This window comes from Sphaeramia orbicularis, chromosome 19, assembly GCF_902148855.1.
Source record: "Sphaeramia orbicularis chromosome 19, fSphaOr1.1, whole genome shotgun sequence".
Lineage (NCBI taxonomy): Eukaryota > Metazoa > Chordata > Actinopteri > Kurtiformes > Apogonidae > Sphaeramia > Sphaeramia orbicularis.
Genome location: NC_043975.1, coordinates 21,391,521 through 21,408,710, shown reverse-complemented (window position 1 = coordinate 21,408,710; position 17,190 = coordinate 21,391,521). Strand labels below are relative to the sequence as shown.

Below are 17,190 nucleotides of genomic sequence, written 5' to 3'. Positions count from 1 at the left end.
GGCCGGCGTTCTGTGACGCTGCGCTCTGATTAGCTGACGTTCTGTGACGCTCCGCTCTGATTGGCTGGCGTTCTGTGACGCTCCGCTCTGATTGGCTGGTGTTCTGTGACGCTCTGCTCTGATTGGCTGGCGTTCTGTCACGCTCCGCTCTCATTGGCTGACGTTCAGTGACGCTGCGCTCTGATTGGCTGGCATTCTGTGACGCTGCGCTCTCATTGGCTGGCGTTCTGTGACACTGCGCTCTGATTAGCTGACGTTCTGTGACGCTCCGCTCTGATTGGCTGGCGTTCTGTGACGCTCCGCTCTGACTGGCTGGTGTTCTGTGACGCTCTGCTCTGATTGGCTGGCATTCTGTGACGCTGCGCTCTCATTGGCTGACGTTCGGTGACGCTGCGCTCTCATTGGCTGGCGTTCTGTGACGCTGCGCTCTGATTGGCTGGCGTTCTGTGACGCTCTGCTCTCATTGGCTGGTGTTCTGTGACGCTGCGCTCTGATTGGCTGGCGTTCTGTGATGCTGCGCTCTGATTGGCTGGTGTTCTGTGACACTGTGCTCTGATTGGCTGGCGTTCTGTGACGCTGCGCTTTCATTGGCTTGCGTTCTGTGACGCTGCGCTCTCATTGGCTTGCGTTCTGTGACTCTCTGCTCTGAATGGCTGTCGTTCTGTGACGCTGCGCTCTGATTGGCTGGCGTTCTGTGACGCTGCGCTCTGATTGGCTGGTGTTCTGTGACGCTGCGCTCTCATTGGCTGGCGTTCTGTGACGCTGCGCTCTGATTGGCTTGTGTTCTGTGACCCTGCGCTCTCATTGGCTGACGTTCTGTGACGCTGCGCTCTCATTTGCTGGCGTTCTGTGACGCTGCGCTCTGATTGGCTGACGTTCTGTGATGCTCCGCTTTCATTGGCTGGCGTTGTGTGACGCTGCGCTCTCATTGGCTGGCGTTCTGTGACGCTGCGCTCTCATTGGCTTGCGTTCTTTGACGCTGCACTCTGAGTGGCTTGTGTTCTGTGATGCTCCGCTCTGATTGGCTGACGTTCTGTGACAGTGCACTCTCATTGGCTGACGTTCTGTGATGCTCCGCTCTCATTGGCTGACGTTCTGTGACGTTCCGCTTTGATTGGCTGGCATTCTGTGATGCTGCGCTCTGATTGGCTGGTGTTCTGTGATGCTCCACTCTGATTGGCTGTCGTTCTGTGATGCTGCGCTCTCATTGGTTGGCGTTTTGTGACGCTGCACACTGATTGGTTGATGTTCTGTGACGCCGTGCTCTCATTGGCTGACGTTCTAGGACGCTGCACACTGATTGGTTGACGTTGTGTGACACTGCACTCTCATTGGCTTGCGTTCTGTGACGCTGCACACTGATTGGTTGACATTCTTTGACGCTGTGCTCCCATTGGCTGACCTTCTGTGACGCTGCTCTCTCATTGGCTGACGTTCTGTGATGCTGCACACTGATTGGCTGGCGCTCTGTGACACTGCGTCCTCATTGGCTGACTGTACATGTCGTGTTCTTACAGGTAGGTTACACTGTGTTCCTGTGTGGACTTTTAAGACTCCCAGAGGAAAAGGACCTAAAAAAGCTGTCATTTTAATAAATCTATTAATTTTAAGAATGTCACAGTATTCTGTTCTTCATCTTTTAAGACTGTAACTGCAACTAAAAAGCGGTATTATGTGCGTGTATGTATTTTATATTGTAGATACGCCCTTTTGTGTATTTCTGTTTCTCATTGACACTGGTAATAACTAAAGGCTGAAGTCAGAGGGACAGGCCATTAAAATCTCCATTCTACCTTGAAATTAGTAGTAGTTTCTCTCCTACATTTACTTGTAGTTTGCAGATACCTTTCCAAATAGAAAAAAGTTTTTTCTGAAAGCAAAGAATCTTCCTCTTAAGAAGAAAAAGAAGACACTCTTCTGACAACTGCAGTCCCAGAGTACGAGTGCAAAAACCTCCATAACATCTGGATGTGGGTTTCAATAAATGGATTCAGGATTCACTTGAGATCCGACTAATGGGCACTTTGCTGTCTTTAGCCGACTTCCTTCATTCTCATGGCTGGACGTGCAGCCTTTTTAAGCTGAAGTGAGACTACTAATGCTAGGACAGAGGTGACATCTGTACCAAAACCGCTTTTCACTTTGTTCTGACCTTTGTGAACTCTCTCTCTGAAGAGTCGAACTACAGACGTCTCATTTGAGTGAGTATAACATTTCTTTTGGTTAACCACCTAACCTCAGCCCCACTTCCTTCCATGTGGTCAACAAGAGATAGCAGAGCAAGTGACCTCTTAAAAGCTCTCTGGTCGGGCAGGTAAAAAGGAATATATATTTTAAAGGAATTCTCTGCTTAGCTACAGTGGTGAAGTTATATTGGCGGTGACCGAGTTGCCTATGCACTTCAGACTCATGTTCCATTACACGCTCCAGCTCCCACATTCAACTTTAATTGAAGAAACTCTCTCTTCTGTCAGCAAAGACAATAAGTAACCACAGGAAAAAAAAAAAAAAAAGGTTGAATCCTATATATATCTTTGTCTTAGTTTAACAAATAGGCTTACTGGACCCATTTATCAAGATAATATAAAGAGGAACATGGAGAGGTAGAGTCCATACTTTGCTTTGCTGTCACCTTAAAAGTCTATGGATGTTCACTGGAATGGAACTGGTTCAGCAGTTCTAACTGGATTTACTGGTGTAGCTTCTCCAAAAGAAAATAACAATTCATCATCAAGAAGCAAAATATGCCATCTTGCAGAAAGTGGGGCGGTGATGATTAAGGCAAATTTAATTTGGCAAGAATGTTTGTGTTTCAGCTTAAAGAGAGATAAAGACTCTGCTTTTCCAGGCAGAAGCCTGAACAGAGCCAGTGCTGATTCTCAAATCAGTGTGTTTTGTTTCTACAGCCAAAAAACTGGCTCACAGTCAGGAAAAATGATACCAGAGATACACCAATACTTTAGCCCCTTCTACACAGCACTTCTGTTCCAGGAATATTTCACCTTTATTCCAGAGCAGCATCTGTGTAAACAAAATGGCGGGATCATTTGGTCCCACCTTTATCGCAGCTCTGTAACGCCTCTGGAGGTAGTAACAGAGCCGTGATAAAGGTGGAATCATGATTCTGTAATGCTATGTAAAAGGAACACCTCTTGTTCCGCAACCAAGGTGTGACATTTTGATGACGTATTGCGTGTGCGACCCCCATGCCAGGAGGATTTAAAAATTAGCACAGGTACATGTACAGTAAACAAACATATCAACGCAACCAGAAAGACGTCGAACTGGGGAGACGCTGAGATCCACAAGCTGTTGTCCCTTCTGGTGGAGTATTCTAGCCATGCTAACATTTGTGGAACAGTGAAAGACTGTGGAGAGGTTAGCAACACCGGTATGCCAGAGGTATTTCCAAAGTGCAAGTCATACATCACACTAGGGCATTAGTGACTTAAGCTTTTTTCAGATCGACTTATTTGTCAGTAAAGTCGAAGTCGAGTCGACTTGTCGTATGATGACGTTATTACATCGACAGCGGAGGAACAACACCGACCCACAACCGTTCAGCAATGAGCAACTTGTACAAACGTTCACTGTAACATTAACAATGTACAATAAAGAGCAGAATAAAAAAACTGGAAAGACACAAGCATCAACAGTTCTCAGACATTTAACCAAAACAAAACATAGGCTAGCACCTTGAATTTTCTTTTAAATTGAAGTGAACAACATAAAGTGGGAAAAAGTTAAGACAGCGGCAGAAAAGACTCACGGCATGTTAGAGAAAAGAGTGCATTGTCTTCATGAAATAAATGAACAGAATAATCCAAACATACTGTTCAAATTATTATTCATTATTGGTGGTGCTTACATGGTTCACAGAACATGACTGAGACCAGAGTTTTTCTAGATCACAGTCAGTTTAGTTCCTACTCTGAGTCGTCTTCTTCCTTCAGTCTTGGCCTTGCACTAGTGATGCACCGGGTTTTTTTTTTTTTTTTTAAGCCACTTTGTGGAATTTTTTGACCCACCCCGCAAATAAAGTGACATTTTTTGGACCTGCACAAACCTGAGCCGGGTCCGCTGATCTGCGCATCACTACCGCTCACTGCACTCACTGCGCTCCATGTTTTCATGTAGACAGATGAGAGTATCGACATGCGCTGAATGACGGCTCGCGCGCTGTCGGGTGATAGAAGGGAGAGTAAGAATAACACACGACTAGTCGACTCCTCCAAAGTAACATCGACTTGTGCCACAGACGTTGACGCGTCGACAAACCGACTTTTCCGTTAATGCCCTACATCACACTATACGCTGCATTGTGTTGCGTCACTGCCCCTTTGATTCCGGAATGCAGGTCCGCTGTAAAAGTCCAGCCTGTCTCACCTCTGTTACTCCTTTGGTTTGGCTGTGGAAATTGGACAATGGTGGAAAAAAGGTGGGATCACCATCTCACCTTTTTTTCCGGGATCTCTGTGTTTAGGTGGCTTTCGATGATGTAGAACCAGGAGCCACTGTCGTCAGGGGCTGGAGGGGTGATTACTGACCAACTAGGTGAAGTAAAGCTTGTGACTGTAATTTAAAAGAGTCTAGTCTAGCTGTTCTTATTTCAAGACAATAAACTAGAACTGGAATAAATGAAATCCAAGCAGTAGAGGTTTGTGGAGGAGTGGTCACCTTGAACTTTGGTTCTAAATAAAGAGTGAACCAGTTGTGTTTTGTGGCATAAAATCCAGCAGCAACATAGATGCTGGCATTTCTGGGGTGACATATACAGCGATATAATTACATGCCTCTATGTTTTTGTATTTTTTAGCTTGTGGAAAAAGCAGATTAGTTCCTAAAAGGCTGGTCAAACCATCTCTGACTTGGAATCATCACCAGCCCAAAAGTTGACTTTTGAATACTGGTGAAAAAGAAGTATATGGGATATCATATACCTAAAGCTGCTATAGTGTCTCTGACATTCAGCTCTCAAAATCAATAGTACAGTAGAAGAGGTTTATTTAAGCAGTAAAATAAATAAATGAAAATGCTCCTGAATTTTGCAAATAAAATTCTGTGCTTTCCTGCATGGGAGAGGGATATGCTTTTCAAAATAAATTCTGATGTAACACATGTAACATTTAACTTAGAGAGTAGGAAAATGTACTATGTATGTGTATATATGACTGACGAGGTGCTGACCAGATTGTAAATGGATTTTTGTGCTGTTGAATGCGGGTTTTTTTTCTACTTTTTATTGCAGCTGTGTAACATGGCCTTTCCCAACACCTTCAAATGACATTATGAAGCCTGCTTTACTCAGTCCAGGTCATTTAATTGAAACATTCTGAATTTGCATTTTCTTTTTTTTTTTTTTTTTTTCTTTCTTTTTGTGACATTTCAAAATTGTTCTTCAGAGTTCTTTGACAATTTCATGGAAATAAGGGTGTTGTTTTTTCTGACTTATTTAGTGTTGCCACTTCTTTCAGAAAGCAACCATGAAACACAAAGAAACACTGTAGTGAGTTGTAGTGTAGTGTTTTTTAACTGTACTGTACTGCATTGTACTGCAGTGTACTGTAGTGTGGTGTAGAATAGTGAAGTTTATTGTAGTGTGTTGTACTGAAGTGTATTGTATTGTAGCGGAGTGTATTTTAGTGAAGTGTTGTGTAGTGTATTGTAATGTAGTGTAGTGTAGTTTATTATAGTGTAGTGTGTTTTACTGAAGTGTTGTGTATTGTATTGTATTGTAGTGTAGTGTAGTGCAATTTATTGTTGTGTAGGGTTGGGTGGTGTATTGTCTTGTATTGTATTGTAGCGTTGTGCACTGTATTGTAAGGTTATGTAGTGTGTTGTAGTATATTGTAGTGTTGTGTAGTGTATTGTAGGGTTGTGAATTGTCTTATAGCAGGGGTGTCCAAACTTTTTTTCAAGAGGGCCAGATCTGATAATGTGGACATTGCCAGGGGCCAGTGGTCCCTTCAGACATTTTTTAAACAGTAAAAATTACATATAAATGCGCTGTTCTACAACAATTTTATTTTCACTGTCACAATATCATTTTTTAAAATGGCAATGTAACCAAATCTAAGCCACTCAGGTGTGAACAAATTAAAAAAACAAAACAAAACAGTTCTGCCTTCCTTTCACATCTGGAGTCAGATAACATAGAACAAACTGTATAGAGTATCTTAAACTTCCAAGTTGATAAAAATCTTAACCCCACATTCATTTTAAACATGACTTATATGAGTAATCATTACTCATATATTACTCAGTAATGCAAAGTCTGTTAGCGTTTAAGATGAAAACATATGACTCTTACTCTTGTCTTTCACAAAATCATTCAGAAAGTAATATTTGTGTCACATCTACAAGTACATAAAACCAGCAGTTACAGGCAACTAACCTGGCAACTTGGTAGCCTGCCCTGGTGGTGAATTCACTGAACTCCCAGGTTCACATGAAGAGTCACTGTTGTGAGTTTAAAGCAGCTGGAATTTGCTTCACTTTTTCGGAACGCTCACTCCCTGCTAGCTTGTCATATGCGTTAGCATGTTTTGTCTGCTCGTGTCTCTTTACATTGAATTCCTTAAACAAGACAACAGTCTGTTGACAAATTAGGCAAACACAATCACCTCGATTTTCAGTGAAAAAAAATTGTAATTCCCATCTCTCCTGGAAGCGGCGGCCCTCACTGTCAACTTTCGTTTTTTTATTTACAGGCACCGTGGTTAGAAATTAGCGAAAAGGGTTCACGGCAAGGTCACAGAGCCAGATAGAGTTAGAGTGGTGCTGCCACCATGAGGTGAAAGGAGAAACTGCATTTTGAACCTTTTATGATTCATGTACTCTGTTCAACAGTCCAAACGGGCCATAAATAATATAATATAAAACCCAAGCTGTGGGCCGTATAAAATCTGACCGCGGGCCGTGATTGGCCCCTGGGCCGGACTTTGGACATGCCTGTCTTATAGCATGTTGTAGTGTAGTGTTGTGTAATGTATTGTAGGGTTTTGTACTGTATTGTAGGGTTGTGTATTGTATTGTAGTGTTGTGTAGTATATTGTAGTGTTGTGTATTGTATTGTAGTGTTGTGTATTGTAGTGTTGTGTTGTGTAGTATATTGTAGTGTTATGTAGTATGTTGTAGTGTTGTGTATTGTACTGAAGTGTTGTGTAGTGTATTGTGTTGTTGTGTAGTATATTGTAGTGTTGTGTATTGTAGTGTTGTGTTGTGTAGTATATTATAGTGTTATGTAGTGTGTTGCAGTGTTGTTTATTGTATTGTGTTGTTGTGTAGTATATTGTAGGGTTATGTAGTATATTGTAGTGTTGTGTAGTATATTGTAGTGTTGTGTAGTATATTGTAGTGTTGTGTAGTATATTGTAGTGTTATGTAGTGTATTGTAGGGTTGTGTATTGTATTGTAGGGTTGTGTAGTATACTGTAGTGTTGTGTAGTGTATTGTAGTGTTGTGTATTGTATTGTGTTGTTGTGTAGTATATTGTAGTGTTGTGTATTGTATTGTGTTGTTGTGTAGTATATTGTAGTGTTGTGTATTGTATTGTGTTGTTGTGTAGTATATTGTAGTGTTGTGTAGTATATTGTAGTGTTGTGTATTGTATTGTGTTGTTGTGTAGTATATTGTAGTGTTATGTAATGTATTGTAGTGTTGTGTACTGTACTGCAGGGTTGTGTATTGTCTTATAGTGTGTTTTAGGGTTGTGTAGTGTCTTACAGTGTGTTGTAGGGTTGTGTATTGTCTTATAGTGTGTTGTAGGGTTGTGTAGTGTCTTATAGTGTGTTGTAGGGTTGTGTATTGTCTTATAGTGTGTTGTAGGGTTGTGTATTGTCTTATAGTGTGTTGTAGGGTTGTGTAGTGTCTTATAGTGTGTTGTAGGGTTGTGTATTGTCTTATAGTGTGTTGTAGGGTTGTGTATTGTCTTATAGTGTGTTGTAGGGTTGTGTAGTGTCTTACAGTGTGTTGTAGGGTTGTGTAGTGTCTTATAGTGTGTTGTAAGGTTGTGTAGTATCTTATAGTGTGTTTATAGTGCAGTGTAGTAAGTGATGAGCCAGTGCTGCAGGGAGGAAGATGTGAGACTGTGCCTCTTTAACCCCATCCCCCAACACTTCTTAAGTTTCCAATAATTGAAAGCTCGTGTGTCTTTGCGTGAAGCACATCATCATCATGAGAATAATTATTATTATTGTTAGTGTTATTATTATTTTTGTTTTCTTTTTGTGTCCTTCAGTGAAACTCTGCATTTGATATTTGAGTGCACATGTTTCCAGCTCCGGGCAACTTGTCATTTGTCACAGATATGTAATTTTTCATGGCCCTTGTGTTTTTTGTTTGTTGTTCACCCTCCAGCATGCAGGGAACGGTATCCCACAGTAAAAAAGGAGCACACTAAACATCCTGCACTAAAAATGTTTGTTTAGAAAGATGCAAGGCAAACAATGATCCCTGCATGCCCTCACATCATTAGACTGAGATAAAAAAAAACAAAACAAAAAAAAACAGGAAGACGTGGGACTGGGAATCGTATCTCCTTGATCGGTGTGGATCACTTACATGGTGAGAATCAGACCAAGACAGAGCTGAGATTAGTTGGATTGGCTGTGTCCCCAGGCACTTCAGATAAGATTCTCACAGAGGAGCCAAGGATCAGATACATGCATTTCTCATCTGTGATTTCATCTGTTCAGTCTGAGCAGGAAGCCGTATTGATGAGCTGGTCAGATAAACTACAGAGCAGTACCGGCTTGTGAATGCTTGTAATTCTTTAGCTGTATCTGTTTGGCACCTTTGTCGTGATGTAGATACTAACAGTAACATGTTTGGTCATGTAAAGTACTGAACATATTGTATTTCCTCAAACAGTGTCCAGGGCCTTTATTTATCTCAGCTGCTGGAGGTCCTAGATATTTATTGTATTAAACACAGGCCTTTATTTCTCATTTTTTTCTGTTTAACCCTTTTATGCATGAATTATGAGGCCCTCAATCAAGTTTTTTTTTTTTTTTTCCTGCGTGTTTTTATTCCTCTTTAGACATGAAAAAAACATGCCTACAGAAAATTTTCTTATGAAGCTATTTTACATGGAATGGCAAAAATGTCCTCTCAGCTGGACACCATGTGTTTAATTTTTGAAGCAAAGAAACATGTATTTACTGATATATTGTGTGAAAACTATGAAATAAAAATATTTTTAGTGCTTATTGTAGGTAATTTATCAGGCAGGGGTAGTTGTTTGTTTACTTGCTTTACTAGTTTGTCTGATAAATGAATTACCTACAATAATTATATGTGGAAGACAGTACGATCCTTTACCAGACATTTTTAATGCTGCTAATCTGATGTTTTCTTACATTTTAACACTCTAATACACAGGTGTCAAACATACGGCCCGGGGGCCAAAACCGGCCCGCCAAAGGGTCCAATCCAGCCCGTAGGATGAATATGTGAAATGCAAAAATTACACTCAAGATATGAACAGTCAATCCTTTTACTTTAGGAGCATTATAAAACAAAGGAAAAAGGAACAAAGAAAAAAAAAAAAGATTTGAGAAATTCATAAAAAAAATTTGAACTTTGATCTACTTCTCCCAAAATGTAAACACATCTATTCTGGGTCACTGGCATCTATAAACCCAATTTGGGATGAATTCAACTAATAGTTTTGCTGCTACAGACATTGAAATTTCACCAATTATAAGTAAATGGGGGGAAAAAAAAGATTTTAAAAAAATTAATAAAAAAGTTTAAACTTTGACCTACTGTTCCCAAAATGTAATCAGATCTATTCTGGGTCACTGGCAATATATAAACCCAATTTGGTGTGAGTTCAACCAGTTTTGCTGCTAGAATGTTAACAAACAAACAAACAAACAGCCATGGGGGTGGCCATGGCTCAGATGGGTCGTCCAATAACCAATGGGTTGGCGGTTCGAATCCCGCTCTGTCCATGTGCTATTGTGTCCTTGGGCAAGACACTTCACCCTCCTTGCCTCCAGTGCTGCTACTCACACTGGTGTATGAATGCGTATGAATGTTTGGTGGTGGTCGGAGGCACGAATTGGCAGCCACGCTTCTGTCAGTCTGCCCCAGGGCAGCTGTGGCTACAAATGTAGTTTACCACCACCAGAGTATGAAGTGTGAGAGCAAATGAATAATGGATCCACTGTACGCGCTATATAAATCTAATCCATTATTATTATTATTATTATTATTATTATTATTATTATTATTATTATTATTATTATTATTATTAACAAACAAACAAACCGAACCAAAAACAATACCCCTTGCCTCCCCTTCAGGGGCGGGGTAATGACAGAAGTCCAGAGGAAGCAGGTTTTTTTTTTTTTTTTGAACTTATATTTTATTGTTTCATTTTTGAAATTTTACAACACAAACATTTAGAACATAGTGTCAGTTGTCCTGTATATTTTCCATTTTTTCCATCGATCTTCACAAGTTGCTTGCTGTAGTCTTATGATATACGCAAGTCTCTCCCTGTTGTGAATTTCTTCCACAATGTCTCTCCAATTATTTAGGGTAGGGGGGTCCTCTTTGCACCATTTTCATGTGATGGCTTTTTTAGACGATGCCAAGAGGATTTTAATCAAATATTTATCCTTACTTGGTATGCCTTTTCCTGTTAAATGACCCAAATATACCACAGAACATTTCCTTGGTAGTTGAGGCAGGCTTTTTTTGAAGCCAGCATCTAGTGGCCATCACTGGTATTACACTTCAAAGGCTTCCCTTTCACCCTTTTGATGCTCCTGAAAAATAATCATCCACCAGCACTGAGATGAGAAAATCCATCAAATCACATTGAAGTATTACTTAGATGTTAGTGAGACAATATTTTGCTCAATTTGTCAGCGAGGTTATGATATTTTGACAAAGCTTTCTTTTGAAGTTAACACAGATTTTATTTTTTACTTTAAGGCAGTTACGTATACTGTATGAATAGTCCCACTGAAAAAAATCTATCTCCAATTTTCTGTGAATTTTAAACATGAAAACATGGTGAAACAGCCACACAAAAGGCAGTAAAGTGTCTCTTACATTCAGATTCCCTTTTTCTGCTCATACTTTTCATATTCAAGTTAGAAAGTGACACTAATTTCAAGCATTATTGCTTTTTATTGATTCCCACCTTTATTTTCAGAGCACCCAAAACGCAAATCAATCCAGTGGCATAACAAAAATAACACCCAGTCTGAGACATGCCTATAAGGCTATTTTAGAACTGAATCGTGATGTTTTCCCCACTTGAAAATAAGCTTTTTAGGAGCCAGTGCCACAATAGATGAGATAGTTTTGGCAGTCTTAAACTTTAATAGAACATCAGTCATTTGGACTTTTCTCATCTTTTCCTTTCTCTGCTCCTTTTCTTTGTTTTTGTCCATCAGCGCTCCAGTGTGGGCCACTCTGTGAATGCAAAACCAACTAATTACTTCCACCCTACCTCTCCCCATCACAGCTCCAACAAAATGCTGTCCCTGACAAACAAAGCAACAATATGAGTTGTCTCTCCTGTGAATGCCAAGTACCCAGCGCTGAATGAGAGCATTTATTACCCTTTTTAATTATCAAATAGCAGGATGTGTCTCTGAATGCCACTTCACTATAAACAACTTCCTTTCAAACAAACCATAGAGTAATTAAACCCAAGGAAATAGGTCAAAAGTTATTTTTGATACAGGAAAGCAGGTATGATTTCAGAGGTGTTTGTATGTTTATGTGACAGCTTAAAATACCTTATTTTTTGTATGCTCTCCATGGGTCATTAAGAAGTTTTGTTCTCAGGTATTATTATAGCTTCATACATATTGGTACTGAAGTACACAGGTACAATATAATTACGTTTATATATAGTTAATGAGGAAAAATACAGGTTTATACAAATTTAACCCTTCCATGCGTAGTGGTCACTACAGTGGACAGTTATTCTACAGCTGTTCTCTTATCGTATTTTCAAGGATTTTGTTGTTTTAGTTCCATATCAGCCGACACAGTGGACACTCATGCATCATCCCATACACTGACATTCATACCATTACTGTAACTTTGCTGTTCTAGATAAACCTGATCTACAGTAACATGTTTGAGTTTAAATCAGGTGCTTGTTATTGTTCTTAGATTGTCATTAACTTTTTTTTTTTTTTTTTTGCATAAAATCTCCATAAAGTGAGTAATAACTAGTATTAGAGTTTGTTAAAATGTGACAAAACATCAGATTAACAACATTTTAAAAATTATTTCATAGTTTTCACACAGCGTATCAGTAAATACATGTTTCTTTGCTTCAAAAATTAAACACATGGTGTCCAGCTGAGTGGACATTTTTGCAGCGCCATGAAAAATAGGTTCATAAAAAAGTATTTTAATTGCATTATTTTTTTTCATGCCTAAAGAATAAAAACACTCAACACTCACACAATTACTGTAAGGTTCTCACAATTCATGCATGAAAGGGTTAACATTGCATTTAAAATGGTTTTTATTAAAATCATTACATATTTTGTTTTAAAAGCTAAAGCATTTACAAAGGTTTTATTTAAAACAAGCAATGCACTGCTTTGTTCGATGTTTCATGTCTGATCGATTGATACGGTCTCAGAGGAAGTTGTTGTACGCATGTGCGTCGTTGAGGTCATTATTGTAATGGCTGTTGTTGAATAAACTATGGATGAGTGAGGACACGTAGCTAGTTCATGGTCTTTTTCAAAAACTCACACAAGGCAGCCATATCCTTTGAATGTCTGGGCGGAGAGTGCAACATTTACTGTACAAAAAGCCGTTAAATGTATAAAAGAAGATGTATTCCTGTTACTGGAGTTAAATTATTGAATGACATAAATATACATTTAAAGATGCGTCATTCATTAATAGTTTTCAGAACATTACTTTGTAAAGCTATTTTCAAAGGATACAAGCAAGAATGATTTTTGATGTATTGATTGGTTGCATATTGCTGTATTGATTGGTTAAATATTGATTGGTATCCTAAAACTGATTTTGATTTGAATGTAGGTGAGGCGCATATAATAGGGATGGGAAGATTATCCAATTTGTATTGATACACTGACACGCGCGTGCACGATCTGAGTGCACCAGTAGAGAAGCTGCAAGTGAATGAAAAGTTTGGAATGATATCGCAATGCATCGGTTATTGAATGTTTATATCGATAAAATTCAATCCGTTCAATAGAATATATTTTTACTTGCATTTAACAGTGTGACTATTTGTTTAGGTAAAGCTTTTCTTTTCTTCAGACCCACGTTAACATACGCCATAGATTCACAGATACGTACACTGCACACACCAGTATGACCTCCGTGGATGGACTGTGGCACGAGGGCCACCGATGAATAAATGTCTGTACCTGAATCTGACAAGACATAGAAGGGAGGTGACGACATGTGGTTTCTTAACGTGTACTTTTTACTATATCAACTGCATTAAATACTGACGTACATACCAGAGACACAGGGGTTGGACAAAATAATGGAAACACCTTCTATGATGCCACAATGTTAGGTGTTTCCATTATTTTGTCCAACCCCTGTACTTCCTTAAACAGTGATGTACATATCTAACAGCGCATCCCAGAATACCTTGCGCAGGTGTCTCTTAAAGTGACAGAGCCTTTTTTCTGTTTTACCTACATTACAAATACATTACATTACAAATTGATTTGGTGAGGGAGCAAGAAGTTGAGTGTTAGAAACATGCAGAGAAACGACTTTGGAAACAAAGTCCTAACTTTTTCACTGACTGAATGTGAGGCATGTGTTCTGAAATTACACAAAAGCCACTTTGTATGGTCTAAGTCAGGGGTGTCAAACTCATTTTAGTTCAGGGGCCACATACAGCCTGATATGATCTAAAGTGGGCTGGACTAGTAAAATAATATAAATAATAGGATAAGAACTTTTGAGTGAAAAAGTAAAATTCTGTAATGAAAATGTTTACATCTATGAATTGTACTCAAACATAACATGAACAAATACACTACAAACAAAAAGTTAAGGATATTTCTTTTTTTGGGTCATTTTTTGTCATTTTTGCCATTTGTGAATAAAACTATGATCATTAAAAAAATGTGTTTCAATTCAATTCACACACAAAAAAGTAAGAAGCACTGTTCAAGAATCCCAACTGAAAAAAAAGCCCCAAAATTAAAAAATATCCATAACTTTTTGTTTGTAGTGTATAGACGACCTGAAAATTCCTTTAAAAAAAAAAATAAGTGCAATGTTAAGAATATTATTCCTTAGTTTATCATTTATACATGTGAATCACAACCTGGAGATCACAGTGGATCTACAAATACACAAAACATTTAATAACAGGGAGAATATTAATAAAATTCCACATACTTCTCTGAAGACATTTCAGATATTCACTTTTTTTTTTTTTTTTTTTTATCAAAGGCTAGTCTATAAATGTAAACATTCTTGTGTAATATAACTTTTTTTTTTCACTAAAACAAAGAGAAAAATCAGCAGTTTTCAGAATTTATAGGTTAATTATGATAGTATTTTACTGGTCTGATCATTTTTAGATTGAAATGACCTAAAATAATTTTAACATCCTTTATTGTTAATATCTTCAGTGTAATTTTTGCATTTCACAAATTCATCCCAGGGGCCAGATTGAACCTTTTGGCGGGCCAGATTTTGCCCCCGGGCTGCAAGTTTGACACCTGTGGTCTAAGTCATGGTCTTATTTGATCAATAAATAATCAAGCTCATTGAATTGCACTGCATGTTTTTTTTTTACCAGAATGAATGTTTTGAATCATAATCTGCTTAATCGCTCTGTATCGTGATTTGGGTGTGAATCATATTGTATCACATTGCAAAGTGCCACACATGTATCTTTAATATATCAGATCAGAGATGCGTATCGTGTCGGCCTTACAACTAAGATTCCCAACCCTAGTATATAAGCATTCTGCTTCTGCCTAAGCCTGTTCAGTCTCAACAGAATTCACAGTCAGCTGAATTAAAATCAACCTCACTGATTGTATGTTGTGTATTATGGAAGACGACTGAATAAACCTAAACCTTAAACCTTTACTATAATATCAGTACAGTAGATTCCTTGCTCCACATATATCTGGTATTGCTGCATTTGGCCAACAAGATAAAAATGTGAGGTGTCATTCTGAAAGGGAGTCTTTTTTTAGTAGTTTTGTTTGATATTTGCCCTAGAGGGATACATTTCTGCTGGGAAAAGGATTAGTGGTTGTATGATAACACTGCCTGAAAAGGTAAACATCAATACATTTGCCTCATTAGTGAAGCATTAATTTGGAAAAAAAAAAAAAAGACAAACAAAAATAACTGGTAGGGAATATAAAACTCCACCACCACCAAGCCTACTATTTCACCTCTAGGGTTTCTTGTTTTGGGCTGTTTTCCGAGCTGAACTGTTTACTCAAAATGGACCTTTTCACCAACACCCACACTCAGTATTTCAGCTCACCCACACTGTCCCCTCTCCCAGTACTCTGCAGCTGATTGGCAGCATAAACCAGCCTCATGTTTGGGTTAATTTCACCTCTGGCAACTTTGTTTTTAGAAACTTTCTCAGGTAGAAAAACTTGACCCGAGGCACTGGCATTCACTGCTGTGCTCAGCACTTTGGAAAGTCTGGAAGTATTATATTTTTGAAAGACAGGAACAAAATAATCTTCTTAGTATGCTGTACTGCTGGCAGGAAAACATGACATGCCTCAACATATTTTTATTGCTTTTAACATCTACTATAGTGCCCAGGTACAGAATAAGCTGATCCTTATGGGTGCAGACTACATTTACAGCGTATACTTTATTATATGTCAGACATCGGATTTTTTAACTCAGATGAATTAGGAGACAAATATGTTACTCACTTGTAGATATCGCATTCATAAAATTAAAAAAAAAAAACAACAACAATAAGCATACAGATTTGACTGTTCGACCTGCATCGTGGTATTTGACCAGCCTTATTCGCCTCACCCTGATTGCTACCAAATTGCATATTTTAATACATAATCTGACTTTTTCCACAAAATACAGCATAATGATGTTAAGGTTCAGTACGTAATGTAAGATTCATGTTGAATAGAGTCAGTATTGGGCTTTTGCCGGTCATTTGTTGATGCTAGCTAACTCCATTTCTAAGCTAATGACTGTCTCGGTTGCCTTCACCGATGATAACAGCCTCTATAGTGCCTCACATTTTTTTTCAGTGAAAAGCTTAATGCCCACTCCAGAGTCCCTGCAATGCCTCTTTTTGGATCCCCCGCAGAGACATCAGTGTGTGCACCACTACCTAGCACTTACAAATAGACTCATCTAATATCAACACAGAACAAAACAATACAAACAGTACAGTCAAACACAAGCTTCATGTTATCGTATAAGCATGTATATTAAACCTGGAAGAGCAGCTCAGTAATATTTCATTCATGGAAAAAAAACAAAACAAAACAAAAAACAGAGGTGTTATCATTTCTGTTGCTTGGTCAGCAGTATCGAGATGAAGATTTTATTAAATTGAATCTCAAATCACATTTTTTTTTGTTCTGTCCACTCCTCAGTAATCAGTTCCACTGCAAAAAGTGTATTTTTCTCATTTCTGGTCAAAATATCTCATCACAATTAATATTAGATATAAGCACCTAAAGAGTAACTTTTCAGTGAGATATAAGAACTTATTTTTAGATGAAAGATCTTTAAAATCTTATTTCAAGAAGTCTTACAAGATAATTTTCACTTGTTCATTTGGCAGATTTTTTTGTTTAATTCAAGCAAAACAAATCTGCCAATGGAACAAGTGAAAATTATCTTGTAAGATTTCTTGAAATAAGATTTTTAAGCTCTATTGTCTAAAAATAAGTTCTTATATCTCACTGAAAAATTATTCTTTAGGCCAGTGTTTTTCAACCTTGGGGTCAGGACCCCATGTAGGGTTGCCTGGAATTAAAGGGGGTCACCTGAAATTTCTAGTAATTGATAAAAAATAAAAACTTACTAATCAACAATATATGGTGAGTTGACAGAGACAATCACAATACATAAAAGACATGACAAATTCTGAAGCTGAAACTGAATCACTGTGGTACTGTTTATCTTTCAAATGTTCATTGTAGTCAGTTTCAGATGCTGCAGCTCTTTCATAATTCATAG

At 38.4% G+C, this 17,190-nt stretch overlaps 1 protein-coding gene across 3 annotated transcripts in view; it reads left to right on the top strand.

The window, feature by feature from the left end:
• Positions 1–17,190, top strand: part of ttyh2 (tweety family member 2) — a 136,826-nt gene that overhangs the window by 64,820 nt on the left and 54,816 nt on the right. The window lies entirely within an intron of this gene.